General features: G+C 38.8%; 1 protein-coding gene across 2 annotated transcripts in view; it reads right to left on the reverse strand.

The window, feature by feature from the left end:
• BNC2 (basonuclin 2) overlaps positions 1-15,980 on the reverse strand; it is a 293,974-nt gene that overhangs the window by 112,171 nt on the left and 165,823 nt on the right. The gene's annotated exons all lie outside the window — the stretch shown is intronic.

Below are 15,980 nucleotides of genomic sequence, written 5' to 3' on the forward strand. Positions count from 1 at the left end.
TTTTTTTTTTTTTTGGTCATCAAGTTTTTGACACCTTGCTGGTGCTACTCGGATGTTGCCATATCCTAAAAGTGGTACAATGGGTGAAAAGGTTGAAAAGCCCTATGGTAGATAATTGGGTATATAAATTTAGTATCTATTTCTCTAAATAGTTTTTCCTTAACACGGGCAGAAGAGGGAAAATACCTATTTGTACAATGTACACTGTTGAGAGACAGCAATGGGAAATGAAATAATGTCGGCTTTTAATTTTCACTTAACATTTTGCTGTTTGGAAGTACATTTTTTTTTAATACGTAAAGACTTCGCCCAATCATCTCTCTGGCTTCCTTCCCCCTTTTTCATTCAAATAACTTCAAAATCAGTCCAACTGTTTCTTGTTTTTTTTATTCTGAAAGACTAAAGAATTATGGATGAGGCGTACCATTTAACAAAATGGACTTCTTTATTGCACCCCCTTTTTTTAAAAAAAAAAAAACAATTTTGTCAGCTTGAAACATTTTCTTGCAGGGAGTCCTCTTCTTCCTTATGTGCTTTGGTATCTTCTTTGCTGGGTGGTCACTGGAGAGCTCATGTTCTCTTGATAAATTGCTTTCTTCCATCCCAGCATAAATGCCCTTATCATTTCCCTACTGGCTACATTCAGCATACTAACCCTCTGGGACACTTTGTCAAAGAATTCTGGTTTCCTCATATTTCATTCCCTGCTCCTGATTTGTCTGATCTTTCCTATGTTAGCTGTTTAGTCAACCTTGAATAAATAGGTTTTTAAAAATTAATTTAAAGTTCACAAAAGATAAAGGATTGGCAGGCTTGGGGACTGAAGTCCTCTGTCTCTTCACAGAGTATAGTGTTCACTCTGCAGAAATAGGAATAAATACCATTAATTGTTTGATTTGCTTCAATTTAAAACCCCGCCGCCACTAACAGTCAAGGAAAGTACTGTGCTTTCAGTGTAATTGTGGAATTGCTACAACATAAAACTATACATCCTTGCAGTAACTCACTATATTTAAGCAGCCTGATCACCTAATTTAAAAAATGTAGGAACGTATGCAGATAAAACCAAACAATTTTCCCATTATTGTTGGAAAAAGCCCTGTTCCTTTTTCAGTTCATTTTAACTTGATACCATCAACCATGGTATCCTTCTGGAGCAGCTTCAGGGGTTGGGAGTGGGGGACTTTGTGCTATCCTGGTTCACTTCCACTGATTATTGTTCTGTCGGGATATTTCTCCTTAATTCTAGGTTGCTTCTCTCTTTGCTTAGTTTCCATCTGTTGCTTCTTGTCTTGCCTTCAGGCGCTTTGGAGAATAGCTTGGCTCTCTCTTCTTTGTGGCAGCTCCTGAGATATTGGAAAACTGCTATCATGTCACCCCTCGTGCTTTTTTTCATTAAACTAGACAAGGGGTAGGCAATCTTGGCTCTTTTATGACTCGCGGACTTCAACTCCCAGAATTCCGGAGTTGAAGTCCGCGAGTCATAAAAGAGCCAAGGTTGCCTACCCCTGAACTAGACATACCCAATTCCAGCAACCGTTGTTTTTATGTTTTAGCCTCCAGTTCCCTGATCATCTTTATTGCTCTTTTCTACACTCTTTCTAGAGTTTCAACATCTTTTTTACACCATGGTAACCAAAACTGGATGCACTATTCCAAGTGCACTCTTACCAAGACATTATAAAGTGGTATTAGCACTTCACGTGATCTTGATTGTATCCCTGTTAATGCAGCTTACAACTGTGTTGGCTTTTTTGGTAGCTGCAACACACTGCTGGATCATATTTAAGTGGTTGTCTACTAGGACTCCATGATCCCTCTCATAGTTACTACTATTGAGCCAGGTACATCTCTACTATAACTGTGCATTTGTTTTTTTCTTGCCTAAATGTAGAATTTCATAGATAGCTCCCAATATTCAAGTCTATCAAGATCCTTCTGTATTTTAAGCTATCTTCCTGAGTGTTGGCTAGTCCTGCCAGCATGGTGTCGTCTGCAGATTTGGTGAGTTCCCCATATATCCCCTCATCCAAATCATTGATAAAGATGTTGAAGAGTACTGGGCCTAAAACAGAGCCTTGCAGTACCCCACTGCATGCTTCCCTCTATGTAGATACAGTTCCACTGAGGACTACACATTGAATGCAGTTGGTCAGCCAGTTACAAAACTATCTAGTAGTAGTGCTGTCTAGCCCACATTTTTCTATTTTATCAAGTAGTAAATTATATCCACAGCATTCCTCTGGTCCATTACTTTTGTCACTTTGTCAAAGAATGCAATAAAATTTGTCTGGCATGATCTGCATTTTCTTGCCTATCTTTACTTGTATTCCTAATCTGTTTTTTTATGGTACTGTTTTTGATAAGTTGGACTGTTTTTTCCTTTTGTGTAACCTTCTTGCCATTTTCTCCCATTAATGGACTAATCATTTCCTTGACTTTTTTCTTGGTTTTTACATGTTGAAAGAAGCTTTTTTTGTTAGTTTTGTCAAAGCCTTAGTTCATTTTGAGCCTTAGCTTTCCTCACTTTTAACTTTGCAGACTTGGGCTATTTGCTGATATTCTGCCTTAGTTATGTGCCCCTCTTTCCACTTTTTATACTTGTCCTTTTTGTCTTTCAATTTATCGGAGAGTTGTTTATGCAGTCATGCTGGTTTCTTTTGAGAGCTGTTATTTTTCTTCTTCATTGGTATTGTGCTAAAATGGGCTTTTATAATCTCACTTTTCAAAGTTTCCCAAGCTTCTTGGGTTGTTTTCCCCTTGAGTATTCTCATCCATGAAATCCTTCCCAAGCTCTCTCTAAGTTTATTGAAACTAGCTCTCTTAAAGTCCAAGACTCTATTTTGACTTTGTTCTATTGCTTGTGCTTGCAACAATGTTGCATGATCACTCATCCCCAAGGTTCCTGTGGCTTCAACACCTTCTATCATTTCATCTCTGTTAGTGAGAATTAAGTCCAATATGGCTGATCCCCTAGCTCCGTTCTTTACTTTTTGGGAGACAAATTTGTTTGCTAGGTTTGTCAAGAATCTGTTTGATCTTTCACTTGGGAGCTTGTCTCCCAGTTGATGTCAGGATAGTTAAAGTTCCCTGTTACTATTATGATGTGTGCTTCCTACATACCTTAGTTAACTGACTAGCAAAAACTTCATCTATTTCCTCTGTTTGGTTGGGTGGTCTATGGCACCTATGGCAATGTCACCCCCCCTTTTTATATTGACCCAAATACATTCAAGGGAGTTTTTATCATTGTTGTGCTCTATTTCTATAGAGATGTAGTTACTATTTACATATTATGACATGTCAGATTTGTATTCTGAAGTACAAATTGCCAACTTTTTGCAACACTATTATATAGGCAATATAGATAAAGCAACATATATCCTTTAATGAAAGAAGGTAGGGGGGAATAGTAAAACACTTTGGATAGTCTGTCAATAGAAACCACTTAAACTCTCAAATGAGCAGAACAAAGAGTTTGCTCAAGCTCATAATTATACGTAATTTCTCCCAAATAATATTCATTAATTCACAGTAAGGGTTTGGGATAAGAAAGACCACCGCACAGCCCATAGGAGTATATGAAAGCCTTATCGGATAGTCTTAATTTTTCAATTTGACAATTCAGATGTATTAAACTGGTTCATGCAATACATTGCAGTATTTTTTCCTATTGGGGAGATGCCAGAAGTGGTGTCATATTTTCCTTTGGAAATGTTTCTGAGGTTCTTTAAATCCTTCGCCTTCATAGTCCCAAGAGAGCCTATGTTTCACACAGGACATGAAACCTTTGTCTTGAGTTCATGAATCATATATAAGACCATTTTTTTCAAAGGTGAAGAGATTTGCTTGTTTCAATTGACCTCTGGATTTTCCTGAATGGTACCACTTTTTTCTTTTTTCTTTTCTAATGGATTTCTTAAAATGCTTATAGATTGACCATGCAGGACTGAAATAGATACAGTCTTACTATTTTTATGCTTTATTTTGAGAACAGAATTTGTACAATTTAGTATAAGTCTTTTAAGAGGAAAGAAACTGGTAGCTACCAAGTAAGTAGTAATTTAATCAAGAAGGGATAAATTGAAAAATGGTAATTCAGCCAATTCTGAATTGATCTTTACTCCTCTTCAAGACTTTTGCCTTGAGGATAATCCCAAATTTAACCCTACCTAGACAGACACCCAAGTTTTGGAGGTAGACAAGGATTTGCATACCTGCAGAACTGATAATAGTAATAAATAATTTATTACATTTATATTTCATCCAATTCCCACTGATTTATTAATTAAGACTAATGAGTCAAGAACGGAACGGACAAATCCTACCCTTCTCAACCTCCCCTCCAAAATAATACTTTTTATAGGTTTTATTTAATCCTCCAGGGAAAGATTGAAGGCAAACGAGGTCCAGGCAGAAGAAGAACATCATGGCTTCAAAATCTAAGGGACTGGTTTGGACAAAACTCAGCAGTACTTTTTCGTGCGGCTGTTGATAAAAACAGGATCGCCAACATGATCGCCAATGTCCGATAACGGATATGGCACAAGAAGACAAATAGGTTTTATAACCCTAGATTTTCCTACTTGTTCACAAGAGGGAAAAAAACCCAGAGGTAACAGAAAATAGATATACTTTTGCGTGTGGAATGTTTTATTTATACCCACGTACTGTACATATATACTTATTCTAAAAGGTTTCCAGCATGGTGGAGCTAAAATGCAGATCTACAGGGGATTTCCTTCTACAGTTTCTTTCAGATAATGTTAATCTAATCAGAAAATATGTGTGGTGTCCTGCTTATTTTGTGGGAGGAGAGTCCATAATGAGTGCACATTTCCCCCAAAGATTGACCATCTGTTTGTGTCATCTTGCGTGGACACTTGACCATTGTTCATCAAATTATTACTCTTTGAAAGAAAATATAAGTGGAATCCTTACATCACTAAATAGTTGCAATAGTGGAAGGGGAGGGGAAGGAAGGGAAGGGGAAAGGAAGGGAGGGGCAGGGATTAAAATGCCACCTCAACAATGTTAATTGAATCTTCCCTTACCTCCCTCCTATGAGTTCTAGAATCTGTTCTTCCTTCTCTAAATGGGGAGTAAATTAAAGAGACATAAAAAGTTTAAAAGACCACTAATATCCAACATGCCTATCCCTAGAAAAATGGCCATTGTAAAGTATTTGTTATCTACTGCTGTTTATATGAAGCATATAACTACTTTGTTACAAGAGTTTGCAGTCTTTTTTGTGACACAGTTTAATAATTGTAATATATACAAAGTCCTACACAGTGTGAAACGTGAATATTTAAAATACTGGATATTCCGTATGAACCTACCAGAAGATGTTTTGCTTGAGAGAGCACAAAAAGAAATTTTATTTTGATGTTGCTCCTAGGTTCTGAATATTTTTGTTTTTTATTTTGGCCTTAAAATGGATTTTACAGCTGAAGCAGATTAAAAACGGTGCTTATCAGTAATACTTGCCAGATGCATTTAAAGATAGTTCGAATTTTCTCTTTGCACTTTTACAAAAAGTCCCATAAACAGAAGTCTGTACTGTGTCATTATATTAACAATGATAAATTTAAATTTCAGAAGGTTCTTAAATTTTTATAGCATCTCGTATTAGCCAGCTCAACATCCTGGAAATCTTTGTCTAGCTTCTTTTCTTTGCTCTTCAAATATTTTGCCATTCAGGGCTTGTGATCACTGTCAAGTGCTTTGAACGTAGGACCATATATACAAATCACTAGGCCAGTGATGGCGAACCTTTTAGAGACCGAGTGCCCAAACTGCAACCCAAAACCCACTTATGCATCGTTGAGTGCCGGGTGGGTGTGGCCCATTGGGTGGGCGTGGCTGCGGTGGTAACGGCAGACTGGGTGGGACCAAAAAGCTCAATCAATCAATTTCAACTTCGCAAGATCTTTTTTTTTCCGCGAGAAGTTGAAATTGACTGATTGAACTTTTTTTTTTTTGCACACGGCGGCGGAGGCCTAAAGCGAAAAAGTTTTATAAAACTCAGCTGAAGGCCTAGGAATGGGGCGACGGCGCGCGTGCCCACAGAGAGGGCTCTGAGTACCGCCTCTGGCACCCGTGCCATAGGTTCGCCACCACTGCACTAGGCTGCCAAATTCCTTAAAACACAGCAGGTATAGAACTGCCTCAATTATATTAAGGCACCTGAACTCTGGAATGAAGTTCTCCTAACACAGTGGTGGCGAACCTATGGCACGGGTGCCAGAGGCAGCACTCGGAGCTCTCTCTGTAGGAACATGTGCCGTTGCCCCAGCTTTGCCTCCCCCCATGACCCCCTCCTCTCCAGCAGCCCCCCTGAAGGAGATTTGCCCTCGAGCGTGGCCCACATGGAGCAGCGCAGCCAAGGACATGGCAGCCAGGCAGTGTAGACAAGACTCTGCCCTCATACCCCATCATGCAGTTGATGCTGCAGGGTGCGGGCAGAGGGTGTGGCCACCATAGCGGTGCTGGGCTGCCTGGGCGATCTGCGACGGGCCCTGGAGGTGGTGAGTGGTCCTGTGGGAAGGCGGGCCAGGGGATGGGGAGGCAGAGCGGGGACGGGGCGGGGGGGTGGAGCGGGGACGGGGCCAGTTTTTGGGCACTCGGTCTCTAAAAGGTTCGCCATCACTGTCCTAACATCTGGATGGCTCCCATTCTGCTGGTATTCTGAGGAACCATAGAGCCAGGATGGTTAGTGCATCCCTAAGGGGATGTTAGCTGTTGGTGGGATGTTTTGGGGTTTTCCTGGTGGTTTTTTACTGAGACTAGCTCTGTTTTTTCTTTTTCTTTTTTATATTGCTGTGGTGTCAGAGTCATTTAGAGTTGTACAACATCAAATCAAATAAATAAATAAACTATTTAGTAATAAACTAACTGCAATAGATTATAAAAGAATATTCAAATGTGATTATTGGACATTGTAAATCTTTGGAATAAGATGTAAGTGAACATATTTGTTTGTTAATCTTGAAATTTAATACCCATGGCTGGTTTGGACTTTTCAGTTACTATACAACACACCAATTTTAAAACTGCTGAAAGAAAAAAGGAAAGGGAAATAGCTGTTTTTATATGTATATTTTACTGGGGTTATGAGACCTTGGACGATTCAAAAGAAGTTAAATACACACTGTGCATTAAACTAATGGCAAGTGGTTTACTCAATTTATCAAGTGCCAGAAAGTACAACACCAGTTTCTATTTCACATGTTTTTTAACCAGTTAAACTTACCTGTGGCTGTGCAAGACATCTTGTTGACCCCAAACGACTGCACACTGAGTCTTTTAATGGGTACCACAAAGTCTGAGCACATATTGAATTATGGCCTATATATTGAATTATGGCCTGAATTTAGTCCAAAAATATAATGTGATTCTTGAGACAAGTTGTGGTTGATCATGAAAGTTAGCATTGAGAGGCACATGGCGAAGCTAAAATTCAGTTAACATTAACAATCAACCAATCTACTCCAATCTGGGATGCTGTTTTAATTTACGCCGGATCCTATGGCTCCAACACTTTTATATGGCAGATGAGCAAGGAATGAAAATAAGAATATCCCCCTGTCCCACTCCCCCCAACACTGAGATATTTATCTCGGTGGCTAAAGGATTTATTATGCTGTAAAGCCATTTATAGAAGACTTGATTCCAACATCATGTGACAGAGATTCCAACATCCAGAGAAGACCGGAGAAGACCTTAAGGCAGCAGTTCTCAACCTATGGGTCGCGACCCCATTTGGGGTCGATCGACCATTTCACAGGGGTCGCCAAGCAAGGCTGTCCGCCATTTTTTCCCCTTTTCCGGTGGGTGCCTTACCTCCCTTGGGCTGGGCCAGCTGGTGGTCGGCCTGCTCCATCTCTGCCGCTTGCCAGCTACGCCTCGGCCAGCGCAGGGGGCGGAACCACGCATGCGCAGCGCTCCCGGGCAGGGAAAGTCCTCGACTTACGACTGGTTGGGTAGTCCTCGACTTACGACCGGTTTAGTCCTCGACTTACGACCGGTTTAGTCTTTGACGTACGACCGGTTTAGTCCTCGACTTACGACCAGTTGGGGTCGCGACATTAAAAAGGTTGAGAACCACTGCCTTAAGGTCTTCTTAAAGCACTAATTGGTTCACTCAATTTACACACAGACAACTGTTACAATTAACAGTGAAATGGACATCTGAACTGAAATATTTTCCATTGAAAATGTAGGGTTCACTCTAGATTTTGAGAAATCTTTGTGAAAGATGTTCTCAATAGTGACACCTCCCAGAATAATTCCTTCTTTTTATTATCATCATCACAGCTAATTGGCTTGCTTCCATCCTCCATGTTAAACCGCGAACATACACAGACAATGTCAATGAAATGTACAAATCCAACTTCTAGTTTTGCTGTGCAGGGTTCAGTCTGGTGAAGAGGCTGCTGACCGGCAGCTGGGGAAAACCAATGAGCAGAGCCTAGGGTTCGGGGGGGGGGGATAACAGAGATTCCCTGTTGGACGTGGGACCTGGTAGGTGTTGCAGGGTGCCAGAATGTTAACTAACTGAATACAAAAGCAAAGAAAATTAATATTTTAGCAACTTGCCAATAACCATAATAAATGTTTTCAAAATTTAGCAGACTTTTCAAGATGGCCCTTGAGAATATTATAAGTTTACTAATAAAACTACCCCCATCCCATGTCTCTTTCTTAGGTCCTTCTGGATGTGCTGAAGAGATGCCAAATCTTCTGCTTATTAAAAATGTAGTAAAAATAAGAATAGAGAAAAATTAATTATAGAAACATCGCACTTTTAAGATTTTCTTATTTTCAGTTTGTGCAATACATGAGCAATGTTTTCAATTTCTTTCACACCTCAAGAGCAAAATCACTTGGATCTAGAAATTTTGGAAAGCCTGGTCAATAGGAGAACTGATGGAACATTAAGGTGTGGCAGTACTACCATTTTTACAGGGGCATAAGTATTTCTCTTACTTCTTCTCTTCTGCAATACTATCCAGGTTAACAGACCCTTGTTATATAAACTTTCTACTTCTTTTTAATTTTAATGTTAGCATTACCAGTTCTGTGGCAAAATGTTGTGTTGCTTCAGTTAGTGTACTGCTTCCCTGGTTTTTATATTAATATATTCATTTCTTCTAGATCATTGATCATAATAAAGATATGTTGCTATGTACAGTTTGCTCAAATGTAGCAAAAAAAAAAACCAAGAACAGTAATTTGAACCCCGTTTAACTATCAAACACCTCTCTGGAAGTTCCTAGTTGTTTGTTTAGGTAAAAAGAGCCCCACTCATAAATCTACTGAATTTACACTAAACAGAAAAGATTATTTTAAAACTGTAAATAAAGATTTCATTAATTTCTACTTGTATGATCTGATTCCAAAAGTAAAAAAAATTAGACGGCTACTGATTTATGTAGCCGAAAGCAGAACCACAGTTTGTTCGCATATGATGCTTGCTTCTGCATTTTTTCATCCCTCTGTAAAACTTTGAACTTCATCCAGGTTTGACACACTGCCTCTTCAGTTAATAACTATCAAGTTTCCCTTGTCTCCTGTCTACTTTTCTTTGAGGCAATTGCGCACTCAGCACCCCGAGATAATAACACACATCTATGAGATAAAAGCAGTGGCATTAATGTAATTGTCTGCCTCTTTCTCTTTAGCCTAATCTTTTTTTCTTTTCAGTTTTGACTGTCTGTGTGACACCTGTTTTTGTCTCCTCTGATCCTACGACAGGTTTTCCGCTGACAAGGTTTTTGCCTGACAGAGATTCTGCCAGACAAGAACATAATAAAATATGAAGAACTGCTTGTCAGTGTTTCTGCCAATGCTCACAGGAAATAACCAAAAAGGTATACCCTAGGTGTGTTTCTTTGCTTTCCTTTTTTCTAAGGGACCTGAAATGGCCATTGGCTTGTTGGGAAAACTTATTTTCTCATCAATATATCCAAGCTAAGAACCTTTCCTTTCCTTTCCTTTCGAAAAAGGAAGGAAGGAAGGAAGGAAGGAAGGAAGATCTTAATTCTCCTTAAAATGTTGGCATGTGGAATAATTCAATTGGTAGAATTATGAAATATACAAACCTTAAGAAGCTCACAACACCCTGATAGCTACTTTGTTGAATACAAGCCTTTTGCACAGAATATATGTTTGTTTGTTTGTTTGTTTGCTTGTTTGTTGTACTTGCATGCTATCCACTCTCTTAATTGCTCAGATGATTTACAGAAACAGTGATAAAATGGGAGAACTACAATTAAAGCAAATATTAAATGTTTCAAGCAATACAATTTAAAGCAATAAAAAGACCTAGATGAACAAATACGTTTTAAGCTCCTTCCTAAATTGTGACAGGGATGGTGCTGGTATCAACTCCACAAATATGGGCCCCATCACAAAGAAAGCATAATTAAACACAAATGTTAAACATAGCCACACCAGCACTCACAGAAGATGCTCACTAGTCTTTAAAGTAGGTGACTAACTTGAACTGAGTTCAGAAAACAACTAGCAGCCTGTAAAATTGTTTGAATGTGGGAATTATGTCGGAGCTTGGGGAAGCATCATTCAGCAACCATATGGCACATTTTAGGCCACTGTTCAACAATTAGATATATTATCTATTATTAATATATCTATTAATTTTACCAATTGTTTTCCATTTATCATGGAGTCAATGCTTGTTGCTAAAGATGCAAGCAACTTTTACTTTTATACTCTCATTATATATTCCAAAAATTAAAGAAAAGTATTTTATCGTTTGGGGAGAGTTTCTGTTGCAACCATACAATATTTTTCTACTTGACTGATATAATCTGCAGTTTATGTAGATAATTCTTGTTACAATTCTAACTTAAATACAGATTACATTTTTTAAATATCTGTATTTTTCTTGAATTTTTTTACCATTTTTCCTGACAAAGAGTTCTTGGAAAGACTGTCTAAACATTTCACTGGAAAATTAATGCATTGTTTTAATATATTAATTTTCAATATAAAGATATATATATGCCCTCCCCTACACTTTGTGATAAAATTCAGTCAACCTGTTTTTTTCTTCAATTCATGCTCTTTGTAGGACTTTAGTTACCCCATTCTTCTTTCAATTGTTTTCAGAAAGATCTGTAGCTACAGGTAGTCCTTGACTTACCATAGTTCATTTAGTAAATGAAGTTACAATGGCACTGAAAAAAGTGGCTGATGACCATTTTTCACACTTATGACCATTGTAGCATCCCCATGGTCACATGATCAACATTTGGACGCTTGGCAACTAGCCGGGTCCCGGGGTCATGTGATTCCCTTTTGCAACTTTCTGACAAGCAAAGAGAAGGGGGAAGCCAGATTCACTTAACAACCAAATTTCTCACTTAGCAACATGAATTTTGGGCTCAATTGTGGTCGTAAGTCGAAGACTACCTGCCCTTGGCCTGCATCTGCATTTCAAGGTGTCTGCAGAGCAGCAAAGAATGAGTCTTTATCATCATAGCCAAGAAACCTTTTTAATAACAACAGCCATCATCATCATCATCCAATGAAAGAAATTCCAAAATACTTGGTAGAAGAAGATGATATGGTGTATTTTTTTTAAAAAAAATCAAAGTTTACTTATTTGCCATGTGAAAATACCAAAGCAGACCTCAATTCTCAAGAATAACACATACAGTATGTCCAATTGGATCTGTTTTTTCCCCCTCTACAGGTAGTACCCAATGTATGACCACAACGGAGCTCAAAATTTATGTTGCTAAGTGAGACATTTTGTTAAGAGAGTTTTGCCCCATTTTATGAGTTTGCTTACCACGGTTGTTAAGTAAATCAGTGCAGTTGTTAAATTAGTAACACGGTTGTTAAGCGAATCTGGCTTGCCCTTTGACTTTGTTTATCGGAAGGCCTCAAAAGGGGATCACATGATCCCAGGGGACTGCAACCGTCACAAATATGAACCAATTGCCAAGCATCTGAATTTTGATCATGGGACCAAGGGGACGCTGCAACGGTCATAAGCGTGAAAAACAGATCACAAGTCACTTCTTTCAGTGTTGTTGTAACTTTGAATGGTCACTAAATGAACTGTTGTAAATTGAGGACTACCTGAAGAGAACTCTGAAATTACCCCCACTATCTAGAACAGGGGTAGGCAACCTTGGCTCTTTTATGACTTGTGGACTTCAACTCCCAGAATTCCTGAGCCAGCCAAGGGAGAGGTTTCCATGCTGAACCATGCTGGCTCAGGAAGATTGCCTACCCCTGATCTAGAACTTTATTGCTTGTGAAAGGGTAATGTTCTCTTTAACAGAAAAGCGCACAAAAATACAAAACAACGCATGCGCTTCTGAAATAGCCCTTTGGAAGTAACTAATGTTGATTTCCTTTGTCCATGCTGCTTGATTATGCAGCATAGTCACAACCTGTTCTATCCAGTGTGCCCTGCTGGATAAATCAATAATGATTTTCAAGCATTCCAATTAGGAGAATATAAGTTAATTAAGGTAGTTTTACAAGCACCTCCTCATAACTGACACTCGTCATGCTATTATAAAGTCCATACAATATGCCAATAGTCAGGTCATGATTATCCTTTTTAATCACCCTTCCTTTGTGCCCTGCAACTAAACAGGACACTTGTGAGTGATTGTCATAAAGTTCATCTACTGTGACCGTTTCACATTTCAGCTCCAGATTAAATATACTCCAGCAAATTTGAGTGCAGTCAATTAGACTGTAATTAGAGAAATCTTTAGCATTGTTAAGGGTACAATCCAGAGTACATTTTCTATTTCTGAAGCCCAAATGGGAATAGGATAATTAAGAAACCTTAAGGAGTCTGTTCAGCTAAACCTGGAATATATTCTTTAGTAAAAAATATTACAAATGTAGCCAAGCCTCTCCCCCCCCCGCCACCCTTCTATCCAGCAGTTTTCAGCTGCAAATAACCGAAATGCAAAGGAAAAGTTACCCAAACTGGTATACCCTCAGAAGAGAACGTGACATTTTTATTCTTGTAATCAAGTACTTCTCCTTTAATTTAATGGTGTTACATTTCAGCCCAGTGGTGGAGTTTGTTTCACTTTTAACATTTTCAATCTGTATTCTGTTTAACCTGGTGAACTTTACTTAATTAAGATGTTGCTATAAACAATTAAACCTCCTGTAGGATCATTAGAGAGATATAAAACTTTATGATGTAATAAAGCGCAATAAAATAATAGTCACAGCACTTCATGTGTAGCATAAGGTGCTCTTAGAGGCAAATAGGGTGTTTTCTTTGTCTAAAATGGAAAGATTTTTAAAGCATGTGATTCGATTGTGGCAACCTGTTGCCTGTAAAGAAGCAACCGAAATCCGTGGTTTGAAATTCTGCATCATAATTGATTTAAACTAGAGAAAAATATTTCCGAACAGACAATGTTAGAAATAGAAGAGGCATTGTGCAGCTTCTTGGATCTTTAATTCCTTAAAGTTATTCTATAGTAAGAGAAAAGAGATGGAAGGATAAGAAACAGAAAAGGGATGGAAGGATAAGAACGAGAAAAATGTGGACATCTAGACCTCCGCATATAATTTTTATACATTACACAGGCTGATGGCATAATTAAAGCCATATTTGGAAATAGCATAAAAGTCAAATTATGCTGGATGTTATATACCAGGGGCAGGCAACCTTGGCTCTTTTGTGACTCGTGGACTTCAACTCCCAGAATTCCTGAGCCAGCATGGCTCAGCTTGGAAACCTCTCCCTTTCCCCTCAGCATGGCTGGCTCAAGAATTCTGGGAGTTGAAGTCCACGAGTCATAAAAGAGCCAAGGTTGCCTACCCCTGTTATATACAGTATGGAACTCAAGTGACTCTGTGTATGTGCAGTCTCCAGATTTGGCTTGTAGACTGAAGATGTCTGAACTGGGACAGAAACTTGCAGATTCAGATTGAACCCCTGCACTTTGTTTCATAATCACCTTCGGTGGGTGAGAAGGAAATGTTGAAAAAAAGTGGAAAGAAAGCTTATGTCAGGCCCAAGCCTAAAGATGACATGGTGAATGCAGTTCTTCATTTGTTTACACCCAATAGGTAGAATCTTGCCAGACTAGTTATAACCTTCTAATCTAATAGATATATCCTGATAGATTCTAGGGCAGAGGTCCCCAACCTTTTGGGCACCAGGGATCGGTTCCATGGAGAAAGGTTTTTCCGCGGACTGCAGAGTGCGTGGTTTTGTGTACTGCCTGCATCCCACGGATGGGGCTTTGCTTGTTTGTGCGGACTGGTTGCTGGCATGCCGCGGCCCGGTACCGTCCACAGACCGGGGGTTGGTGACCCGTTCTAGGGTGTGGCTACTCTGAACCTTTTCTTCCCTCCCCCATCTGGTTCAGGACTGTGCAGTCTCTTGTTTTGGGACTCTCTTTGAGGTGTGCTGCCTCCTCCCAGGGAAGTTGCAGTATGACTGCTGAGATTCCCCTCCCCCCCCAGTACTTTTCCATCTGCACATCCCCTCATAAGCCCTTTCCACTTGCAATTTGAATTGGGCCCCTGCCAATCTAAATTACTGGGGGCAGGCAGGTTATGCTATGAAATACATATAATGTAATACATGCTATGCTATGTTATGCTATGAAATACATATAATGTTTATTCAGTACAGGTAGTCATCAACTTATGACCACAATTGATCCCAAAGTTTCCGCTGCTAAGCAAGATAGTTGTTAAGTGAATTTTGCCCCATTTTATGACCTTTCTTGTCAAAGTTGTTAAGTGAATCTGGCTTCCCCATTGACTTTGCTTGTCCTGAAGATCATAAAAGGTGATCACATGACTCCTGGATACTGCAACTGTCGTAAGTACATGCCAGTTGCTAAGTGTTTAAATTTTGATCATGTGACCACAGGGATGCTGCAATGCTTATAAGTGTGAAAGACAGTCATAAGTCACTTTTTTCAGTGACGTAACTTCAAATAGTCACTAAACGAAGGGTTGTAAGTCAATGACTACCTGTATTTGAAATTACATAGTTTCATAACTAAATATCAAAGTGAAGATTGTCAATGCCCATTCCCAACTGGCTGAATATTTTAAGTATATACTAACTATACTATACTATTTTCCCCAATGATATAAACAGGGTGCAACTGTTACTTTGGTGTGGATCGTGCCAGTAATTATTTTGCTTGTAATGCTATTGTGTTCAGAAAATGCTTTTTTTTGTTTTTGTTTTTGCTGTTACTTATTTTGGTTTTATTTCTTTTTCCATACTCAGTAGCACTGACCTGCATTTAATCAAAGTGCTTATAAAATGCCAATGTTAGCTGTATTTTTAAAAATCCTGTAACATGTTTCAGATTTCTCTCTGTCTCTCTCTCTTTTAAAACCTTTTAACAACTCCAGACCTAGGAAATGGTTTAGCCAATTTAAACCATTTTAAAAATAAATAAATCTTTCTCCAAACTGAAAAAAAAAACATGTGCCAAGTTTCAGCTGGACACAAATTAAAATGGTCTCGTTCTTTAAATCCTTTAAACACCAGAGAGTTGCTTGAACAACAACCAATTCTTTTTTAAGAGCCACAGTTGTAAGGATAGGCTGCTGTAAGCTATGTAATTGTTGGCTTGAACATTAAAAAGTACTGAGGCTGGATTACCACTACAGTATAAGGGTGCAGGGTCAAACTCAATAAGCCGTATTAATGCCAACAAAAATACTTATTGTGCTGCAAAAAGAATCCTTTGATGAATCCATTCTTCACCTGACATGCTACATTTAGTATCTCTGAAGACAAAAAGGAAACAGACGTATATATATTTTCTAAAAAAAAAAAAAATCTTCAGTAAATTATTAGCAAAAGTTTCTTGGTTCTCAAAAGCGATGACTGTTTTTCTCAAAACAGAGATGAGGGTGGGAGGTGGGAAGGGGCTGTATGTGCTCTGGCAGGACAAATGATTTGCTTCACAACAGCACGCACCCTTAGT

This window comes from Protobothrops mucrosquamatus, unplaced genomic scaffold (assembly GCF_001527695.2).
Source record: "Protobothrops mucrosquamatus isolate PMUCROS unplaced genomic scaffold, P.Mucros_1.0 scaffold483, whole genome shotgun sequence".
Taxonomy (NCBI): domain Eukaryota; kingdom Metazoa; phylum Chordata; class Lepidosauria; order Squamata; family Viperidae; genus Protobothrops; species Protobothrops mucrosquamatus.